Source organism: Vespula vulgaris, chromosome 17 (assembly GCF_905475345.1).
Source record: "Vespula vulgaris chromosome 17, iyVesVulg1.1, whole genome shotgun sequence".
Lineage (NCBI taxonomy): Eukaryota > Metazoa > Arthropoda > Insecta > Hymenoptera > Vespidae > Vespula > Vespula vulgaris.
In genome coordinates this window covers 1,061,035-1,072,017 of record NC_066602.1, presented here as the reverse complement: position 1 = coordinate 1,072,017, position 10,983 = coordinate 1,061,035, and the positions used below count along the sequence as shown (strand labels likewise).

At 31.6% G+C, this 10,983-nt stretch overlaps 2 long non-coding RNA genes across 3 annotated transcripts in view; one reads left to right on the top strand and one right to left on the bottom strand.

Annotated features, from left to right (window-relative positions):
* The window catches only part of LOC127070153 (uncharacterized), a 64,229-nt gene extending 61,332 nt beyond the window's left edge, over positions 1-2,897 (bottom strand). The window contains exons 1-4 of one of the 2 annotated variants that reach the window (XR_007784249.1): positions 2,810-2,897; positions 1,430-1,560; positions 757-1,047; positions 248-617 (exon numbers count right to left, since the gene is read on the bottom strand). This is a non-coding gene — a long non-coding RNA (uncharacterized LOC127070153). The remainder of the gene's footprint in view (positions 1-247; positions 618-756; positions 1,048-1,429; positions 1,561-2,809) is intronic. The other variant, XR_007784248.1, reaches the window with a different exon arrangement.
* Positions 2,898-7,695: 4,798 nt separating this feature from the next.
* On the top strand, positions 7,696-9,565 carry LOC127070140 (uncharacterized). The gene is made up of 3 exons (XR_007784221.1): positions 7,696-7,879; positions 8,122-8,445; positions 8,555-9,565. It is a non-coding gene; the product is annotated as an uncharacterized LOC127070140 (long non-coding RNA).
* Positions 9,566-10,983: the final 1,418 nt, after the last annotated feature.

Sequence of the window (10,983 nt, the reverse complement as noted above, 5' to 3'; positions counted from 1 at the left end):
GCAAACAGTTTGAAATATAGAATTCAATACTTCTCCCATTTAATTATTTCGAATGGTTACTTAATTTAAATCGATAAAATAACAATGACGTGACGAGGACTTTCTATTTCACGTTTAATTTAAAAGTATTCCCCTGCTAATGGTATTACTTTGAAAAAAGATGAATCTTTTTATCGTCCCTGTCTGTTCAATTATTTTGTATTATAAACCTCCCTCAGTTTCATTTTAATTCCCCTTTGACCCTTACCTCGCATGGAACGTCGGACGGCTCTTCGACAAAGCTTGTTGAACACAATCGCTTATACCCTCCAGCTAAAGCCGCTCACAGTTAGATGCTTTGAAAAAGATAAATCCCTCCCATTTCCTCGTACCCTTGTTCCAAGCTTTATAAAACATTGCCATATTGATCTTTCGAAACTTCGTCGTCAAGCAAGTATGTATTTTCTTCTTTTTCCTCTTCCTAGGTATTCACAATCACATAATGCATACATGAACAATAGCTAACGATGTTCCTTCCTTTGTTAGAATTTTCAACTAACTCTTGAAACACTCTTCTGCTTCAATATGCTCGAATAATGTTCATCAATAGAAATATTCTAGTAGCCATGATAAAATCTCTGTAAAAATTCAATAACTTATTCTACAATATACTTATGATACAGATTTTATATTCCATATTATACTTTAAAATAAAAAAATTATATATTATCTCTAAAATATCTCAACATTCGATAAAGACAGCACTGTTTGATTTACCATTGAAATATAAGAGTGAAGAGGTAAACGTTTCCATTTCCTAAGTTCGTTGACTTTCGGACATTTCTACTATCCAAGTAGAACGAATCTTCGGATTTGAGGAAAAACAGGAAGTACCAATGGAAAAGCGTTTCATTTCGGATGTCAAATGTTTAATGATCACATTAAGCTTAGTTCAAATCCAAATATCTTCTTTGGACGTAATAAGAATGCAGATATCATTCAATTCTGATCCTCTGCAATACTTCCTAGCAATTGGAATTGCTTTTGCCTTCGTTTAGTCTTGTATATCTATGACATTTCGTAAATTAAAAAAAAATTAACAAATTTCGTAAATTAGTTAAGTCTTACGATAGACGTTCAATTGTTCATTTAAATTATGCAGTCATCAAAGGCAAATCGGGTTACGCCCATTTAATACAGATAAAGTATCCTCTCCGAAAAGCAACAAAATAATACTTAGGATGACATTGATTACGAAAATAAGTTTGATTACCACAATAGAAATGAAATTTTATAATAAATTATATTCTAATGACTACTAGTAAATTTACTTTATATCGATAACGAACAAAAGACTAGTGAGAATGAAGAAATTGTTAGTACTGTTTGAACTGCTTGTAAGTTTCTTTTGAGACGTAAGAAATATATACGCGATAATTTTATCATTTACTTGCGTATTACTCCTTCAAAAATTATTGAGAAGATGACTTCTAAAGGAAAGCTTCTTCCGCAAATCGCCATCTTGGATGACCTAGCGCGGCTAATTTCCCAGGCGTGGCTCGGTGGAAGGAGCTTTACATTCTATGCAGTTAATCAATACCACGTATTATGTGATAGAAAGAGCCGAAATGTCGTGGGTCGGAAGTAAGTAAGCAAAATTTCTCGATGATACTTCCATTAACTGGACAAATTATGTTCCTTTTTTTGTTTCTGGTCTTTTCTTTTTTTCATACCTTCTGTTCTTTACAATTTACAATTAGAAATTAACTAGAGAATTTTGATAATCGACTATTAATATTTTACCAGTTTTATCGTTTAAAATATTTAAAAATACATATTAATATCCAGCAAGAAATATTGTTTGAAAATTTGTTTCGTAATATTACCTTCTGTTTTCTTCGTATTATTTAAGTTTACAAGCTTCTCTCTTTCTTTATTACATAGTGAAAAAGAATATAGATTTACAAAAAAACATTGGTTATATTTATGTTCCTTTTGGCGTTACTCTTGGAATGCGGTTTAGGCCAGTCAATCAAAACTCCTTATTCCCCGATCAAACGATCCGTCACGGTTTGGATGGTGTGATGGCGGGGAAACAGATTTGTAGACCAATCTCTTTCAATTCGACTGATTGTTCCCATTTCCTATTGACTCCCATATCTAATGTTCCACATTACAGGACTGCATATTGTGATAAACGCTTCTGCTTCGATTAATTCATGGCGGCGTATCAAGCGTTAATATTAAATGAAAAGGAATTAATTTTATCGTTGCAATTTTCTCATAACAAAAATATCTTGTGAGCGTTATTTCCCAAATTTTTTTATTTCTATCTGTCAAACGTCGGCCAAAGATGTTATTTATGCAAACAATATTTTTTTCGATTTCTTTTTTCCATAATAAAAATTTGTATAATCGGCGAAGTGATCAGGATGAGAAGTATCTAGTCGTCCTTTGAAATTTTCAGTCTTTCGATACAGTTCACCGACAGTGACGGGATACATCACATTGTAGGCCCAATTTCAAAAAAATGGGGAAAAAAATACATATCCATATATCTTATGCATGTAGAGCACACATTGAATTAAAGATAGGTCGGAGAAATTGTATTATCTAAAATTCTCAACGTCTTTCAAAATTTTTCTAGTGCTTCTAGAGAATACCATAAATGATCATGCAGGAATCAATAGCAAGACATTTCCTTTTGAAACATCGTTCTTCTCTCTAACTTACTCGTAATACCATCTTTTATACCGTGCTCGTTAGGTGATCGATAATAACCAGAAAGAGAAATAGGAAGACAACATTTTTAAAGGTCATGACGACGAACCTTCTCGATTCCGATGTAGTATTGTTTTGCAAAGCTCGAACGGTGGTAGGGGGCTAGGAAATATCTCCCTTCAAAGGATCCAATGGTAAGCTGCTTCGTTAAGAGGATATAATCGATTGCGTTCAGAAGGTTCGTCGAAGAGACGTCCGACGGTACACACAGATCGTGGGTCAAAGTGGAATATTTTCTCTAATGGGGAAATATTCCTTCGTAGAAAAGAAGATTTCATTCCGGAATCCTCTTTCATTTCATCTTGTTTCATCTTCAGAAGGATGCAACGCAGTCGAGAAGGGAAAATAAGGATCTACAATAACGTTGACCGTGTCTTTGTATATCGAACTAATGTTAATTTGGATAGCAATTGGCTAGAAAATTATATGTACCGTAATAATGTTTATTTCGATGCCGTTCGGGTGTTTGGGAACGATAAAGAAAATCTCACAGCAATTCTCAAGGATACCAAAAAGGAAGTTCTGCGAATCAATTTTGAAGAAAATGGTGATACAGGGGATGAAGAATGCGAAGGTGACGATAAAGGTGAGTCACATTTCGATATAGGTCGAATTTCTTGGAAAATAATGTCAAAAATGATAATGTTAATATATCAAAGTGAATATTCGAGCAACTTTAAATTGCTCTGTCCGCATATTTCATAGTTAATAGAATTAAACGATTTACACGGTGGTATTGAAAAAAAGTGATCCTTAAAAATTTTCCATCTCTTTGATATTTTATTTTTGTTAAACATACTTCAAAATCATCCGTAGATATTAAAAACGTTCAATTAATCTTTTAATATACTTTTTAAGATTCCTAACTATTTATCACAATATTTGAGTGTATATTCATGATTTTATTTCTATCAGAAAAATACGTCAAATCTCTTTCAAACTCTCTGAAACAGACTTTCCCTTCAAGCAAGCGGAAAGTATGATAATTACAAAAAGAAAACTAATACGATTATTCACGAAAATATACGATACCGGTTCGATTGTCGATACCTATCTCTCGAAGATTCTCCATTTGTCTCTTTGTACTCCCGTTCTCCTTGAGTCATGTATCTCTATTCTAATTGATTAACTGACATTAAAGCCAGCAATTCAACTAGTATCAGCCAAGAAAATCAACCCACATGTTAGAATCGTCAATGGGTAGTATTAGAGTCAATAGGGAGAGCATACACGGTGTAACATCATGGAAGAGGCAAGAGCTGCACTACGGTCGGCTCTATATACGATCATACGATTAAATCGTAAAAATGTATAAATAAACATACCATAAATCCGGTAACTCGAATTGTATTTTCTTTCCTGTTCTATATTATATAATAACATATCAAAGAAGAATTGCACAGTTTGAAATATAGTGTGAAATAATAATCAAAATTTATACAATTTTCTATCATATCTTATAAAACGGTGTATTCTAGTATTAAACACGAAATTATGTAATAAGATCTGTAATGTAGAGTCTCGAATATAGATCATATATATGTAAATAGAAATTATGCGTTAAATATGCAGTGTACGTTTATGTCACCGTGTCATCGTTATACCGTCAGTTTATATTCGTATTCAACATAATTAAAAAGAGAAGAAATGTTTGGTTCAATATTCCGTATTGTTTGTCAGAATATTCACGTCATTTATTAAACATAATGTGTATTGGACGTCGATCAGAAATATAAGTATTTGGGCGACTTAATTTATTACGTGGCAGAAATACCTTTCGATTGTTATTTAATGAAAATGCATGTAGACATTACCTTCTTCCATACGTATCGTCAAGTACCTTCGGCTTAAACGATTTGTTATTACCCCTCTCCATGCACCAGTGCTCTTGTGTTCACTCATGCGCACTAGGCCATGTGGGCGGGAATACGTGCGCGGTACTGTTGGCGTGCGTTCGTGTATCTCCTCCATTATTTGGAGAAGAAGGAAAGTATTTTTTCATTTCTTTTCCTCTCATCAAACGAAGCAAACAATTCGATAATAGCATTGTATTAACAGTGTAATTCAATTACCCATTTAGCGGTATTAATTAATTTGCAGATCGATGTATAACGATTAATTTAGTTCTTTCAAACGAACGAATACTTTTTCCGAAAAATTTATTTCCCATTGGAAAATTTCAAGGAATGATCCAAGTATACTTCGAGTTATCAAATTCTTCGTATATTATGTTCCAAACTAAATAGTTCCACGGAAAATATTATCTTTGTCGATTCGTTCCTTTCTCATTACCTATAACCGAGTACAGCAACGACATCATTATATTTCTAGTAACATAATATTTCTTATTTACTTAGTATTTTTCTAATATTTTACTCGAATGGTTAAATATCTTAATAAGACTACATATAGTAATCATTTATATAGTACTTCCCCGAGAATAGTAAAGATCTGTGATACTTCTTTCTATTCATTGTTATTCGATCAACCGATCCGTATTGCGCAAAATATAATTTATAAATATCGTAGAAAAACAGCTTTTGCATGAGATTGATACAGTATTCTGAGTTCTACTTTCTCGTTAAGGTCATGAATGATTCTTGATAACATTAACACAATTAATTAATAATTACACAATTAATAATTAACACAATTCGATTTTTACAATCTGAAATGATCGAAAAGATAAGTGTATGGAGACTGAAGAACAATCAAATGGAAAAAAAAACATTCAAACGGAACAAAGGAAGATAAAAGCAAAAAGAAATATCCCCTTTACTGTAAGATTGATCAAAAATTATTGGTAACATAGTGAGAAAGTTATCGGAGATGACATATCTTATCAATTTATGAAAAACAGTTGGAACCAAAATAAATGATGGAGAAGAAAAACCTTGGTGATTCGATACTTGAAGTGATTACATTTTTCAATGGCAGTACAGGCTGTTTATTATAAATCTAGGCAAGTTCCTGAGAGATCAAGAATAAAATATAAGTTTAAAACCTACAATATTGGGATATATCATCTATATCATTTTTAACAACATGCTGTCGATAAAATAAATCATATTTGAATTTTTTTATTCCGACCTATAAATCTCAAAGCATTACTTAGGGCTACTTGTGTCTATTCATCCAGTCTTATAGGGCATACTCATTAACAGACGGAAATAAAACTATTTTTACTACTCCTTCGTAAGTTCATTACATTTTGTTTAAAATTACTGTAGCGATAAACTTATTTATTTTTTCTTGTATATGTTACGTTAATGAAAGGAATCTTCTTTATTTTTTCATATACCATCTCCATATATATATATCACTATGTACTAATATCTAATAATATTTATTACCTTATTTATTTATATATTCGTCTACATATTGATGAAGTATCTATATCTATTTGTGAATTATCAGGCATATGATTTAAAATATAATAATAAAGAAAATTAAAAGATAAAATGTAATCAAACCAAAAATTTATATAAAAAAAAGAAGATATTAAGAAAAACAGCAGAGGAATATGTATCTGGAAAGTGTACCATCCGATATCGATTTCATATTTTCATATATTTCCCTTGTATTGATATGTGTAAACTCGGCTATAGATAAATGTTTCATCTCTCTTTCTTAAACAAATTTTTGTTTTAATTTATTAAACAGGTGAGGATCAAAAAATAAATTTAAAGTAAATGAAGAAAAATTAAAATTAAGTACATACATTCTTATATGATACTATATAAGAGAATAATTCTAGAATTTCAATTCACATTATTAATTATCCTGAAAACGGATAATAAATAAATAATTCGTATAAATCACATTTCAATATAGGTCTTTGGAGAGAGATAATAATAATAAGTTCAGTATGAAGGTATTTGACGATAAGTATGGGAGAACGTATCATGCACCTGCAAATCATTATACCTCGAAACATTCATTAACATGAGAGTTCGTGATATGCAGCAAATTAATTGGTCCAAATCCCTATATTACTAAAGATGTATATTAATTATTATGAATATTATTTAACTTCGTGTCGTGAATATTGTGATAACCAATTTGGAACCATGATTTTAACGTTTCTTCTTTCATGAATTATACTAAATAATTATTAAAACTGGTATAACGTTGACCTGGTCACGCAAACGTACAGTGAATATTCGACGCATAATTTAAAAGTGTTCCCTGGCTAAAACTAATATCCTGAACAACGGCAAAGCTATTGATCGTCCCTACGTGTTGTATCATTTTGCAAGGTATATCTCCCTCAGGTGCATTTCAAGTTTTTTTGATCCATGTTCCGCGTGAAACGTCGGACGACCCTTCAATAAATCTGTCTGTCGATAAATTAATATTCATCAAGAAATTCATTTCCAAATCCAATTAAGCCTTTCCGAGTAGTTCAATCGCGTAATAGGAAATTTTGATTGTCTTACGTAAATGGCGTCCAATTAAAATACCTTAAAGAGATGAAGTTGATATTAGGAAAGAGAAGTGACAAATGATTTTCTATGAATCCATATTCTTTCCTAATGCGTTATAAAAAGACACAGATGTGTAAAAAAGAGATTGTCATCTTCAATAATAGAAAAAGAACAGAAAGTGATATAACAAAAAAAATTGTCAAACAATATTCTTTGCTCCAGATTAATTCTTATTCATAAATATTTTTAACGACAAATAAAGGAAGAAACATATTAGCCAATTTTCAGAATTCTATAATTGATTTCTAATATCAAAATGTAAAGAGAAGGAGGGGAAAAAAGAAACGAAAGAAATTAATTTCCTCGTAACGTATGACCATCTTGGTTCTTTAGCTATATTGATTAACCTACATCAAGTATAATAAACCTGCGCAGAGCGCCATAGTGTTCGATCGATTACGAAACTGGCGGCGACGTGCGGCGTACAAGTACCGCCGTTCGGTGGACGGCGATGCGGCTGCAGGTCATTCCTTCGGTGGTTGTCGAACTAGTAATACGCGAGCGAGTGTGCTACAACAAATATTCGTTCGTGCATACTTCATACGTCCCAGAGATCAGTTATATAAGCAATTCAGGCAGTTGAAGCAATTTCTTCATTCTTACTAGTCATTTGTTTAAGCAATCAATATAAGGTAAATTTGTTAGTAATGATTAGTTCGTTATTTATTATAAAATTTTAATTTTGTGTTATGGAAATGAAACTGACTTTCGTGATCAATAATATCTAAATTATTATTTGTTGCCTTTCGGAAAAGGTACTTTATATCGCTTAAAAGGTTGTAACAAAATTTATTTTTGAGGATAATACAATTAGATGAACAATTGAATGGCTTCAGTAAGTCTTAACTAATCTACGAATTTTATATTGTTTCAGAGATACACTAAACCAACCGAGGACGAAAGCAGTTCCAAGAGCCTGGATGTATTGCAAAGGAGCCGAATTTACTTATACTGGAATTTTAAATTCCAAAGAAGATACAAAAAGTTCAACAACGCTCCACCAGATAATATAACATTGCACATCCAAAGTGAAACACATTTTCATTGACACTTTCTGCTCTTCCGTACATCCGACTATACGTCCTATATGGATAGTAGAAGTCAAGCCAGACCATCAACGAGATTAATATATGGAAACATTTTCCTTTTTACGTTTATGTTTAAATGGAAAATCAATCAATGCTGTGTTTATTGAATGGTAAGATACTTTAGAGATAAGATCAATTTTTCATTCTAAAATGTAATGTGGAATATAAAATCTGTATGATATCTATATATTTTATAATAATTTATTAATATTTTCGTAGATTATATGCAGCCGAAGAAAGTATTTTTAGTTCTAAGTGAATTTATCACAAATATTCCAAATGGAGTGAAACCCAAATTGGAGTAATTATTCGGTAATTTCTATAATATACAAATGAAATTTTTTAAGAAATCTTATACATATGGCTACTGCTGAATTTAAAGTATATTGATGGAATAATAGAATGACTAGTGATAATGGTGTTTCAACGGTTTTTATTGCTTATAAAGCTCGTCGTTCGGACGTATGAGAGCTAGGGATTATTTCGCGTATGACACATACTTGCGTATTACTGGATCGAAAATCACGGGAGGAATGACTTCCCCTGGTTAAGTTAATCCCACGTCGTTTCGTTAGAAGACCAAGTTTCCTAGATTTTAATTTTCTAGTTTGGGGATGAAAAATATCCCCTCTCCTGTAACTATATTTTTATTTTATTTTCCCATCTCCTGTAGACATATTTTTATTTTTTGCACTTGAATGACTTTTTGCACTTATAAAATTATTTCATAAAACTTGGCATCTTCTAATGAAATTGACAATTAAGTTTCTCTTTTTTAATTGCAATATTCACGTAAAACTGTAATTATTTATAATATAATTCGTTATTATTAATAATTTTTGTATTAATAATTTCAAATTATTTTAATAATAATATCAGAAACAATAAATATTGTAATTATCAACATTAATTTCTTTCAATTTAATCGTAATATCATATACGAAATATGTAATGTTTCTTCTTTCGTAAGTTCAAGTTGAACTTAAAAATAGTATTCTGATATTATTTGGTATTACTGATATTACAATTTTCGTACTATGTAATTCGTATTGTAAAATATTCTGTTGTTAAAAAATTTTTTCGTAGGAAGTTATATCTACTTCCATTTTCCTTAAAAGCACTCTCTTCAAATAGCACCTTCTTATCTTGTAAACATATATATGTTGCTTAAGTTACCCTAGAATTCATTTCCGTTATTGCACGATAATAAAAACAAGTATGCGAAGAAAATCTCTTGTCGTATTTCTTTGTTTCCTAATATCATCATCTTCTCTTTCACATATTTCCTATTCGAGAGAACCACAGAGTTAGTAAGTGATTTGGGCGGTGATTGAACCGCTACTTATTGGGAATACCGTGTCTCACTTGAATTTTCTATTGAAATGATGTTGTTATCCCGGGAATACTGTTAAATCATGCGTTTATCATTCACGGTACGTCCATCTATCGTGTCATCGTTATACCAACAGCTTAAATAATTATTCAACATAATTTAAAGGGGGAAGAAGTATATTGTTCAATGTTCCAAATTGTTTGTCAGAATATTCAGGTCAAGTTATTAGAAATAATCAGTAACGGAGGTTTTTCAGAAATACAAGTATTTGGACGAGTTAATTTATTACGTCGTTGAAATACATTTCGATTGGGATTTAATGAAAATGCATGTACACGTTGCGTTCTTCCATACGTATCGTCAAGTACTTTCGGCTTAAACGATTTGTTATAACCCCTCTCCATGCACTCCATGCACAGTGCTCGTTTGTTCACTCATGCGCACTAGGTCATGTGGGCGGGAATACGCACGCGGTACTGTGGGCGTGCGTCCGTATATCTCCTCCCTTATTTTGATAAAAAGGAATGTGTTTTTTCATTTATTTTCCTCTCGTCAAACCAATCCTGTTCGATTGACCTTATTAATTTTCCAGGAAACGAATAATAAATAAGTAATTCGTATAAATCATGTTTCAACATAGGTCTCATTTCTTGATAAATAATGTTAATATATCAAAGAGAAGACTCGAGTACCTTTAAATTGCTACTTCCTGATGCATAACAGTTATTAGAATTAAAGGATTTTCACGTTAGCATGACAAAATAGTAATCCTTTTAATATTTCGACCTCTTTGATATTTTATTCTGGTTAAACCTACTACAGAATCTTCCGAAGATATTTAAAACGTTCAATTAATCTTTTAGTATACTTTCTAAGAGTCCTCACTATATATTTAAATATTTGAGTCAACATTCAGAATTTTATTTCTATCAGAAAAACATGTCCAAATCTACTGGAAACCCTCTGAAACGGACTTTCGCTTCAAGCAAGCGGAAAGGATGATTATTAAAAAACGAAAACTAATAGGATTAATCACGAAAACAAACGATACCGGTTCGATTGGCGATATGTATCCCTCGAAGACAAATTGTTTCTCCGTTTGTCGCTTTGTATTCTCGTTCTCATTGAATCATGTATCTCTATTCTAAGAGATCATGTATCTTTATTACAACTGACTGACAAGCCAGCATTTCAACTTGTATCAGCTAAAAAAATCAACCAACATGTTGGACTCGTCAATAGGCAGTATCATAGGAAGAGCAAACACGGTACAATATCATGGAAGAGGCAATAGCTGCACAAAGGTTCGCTCTAC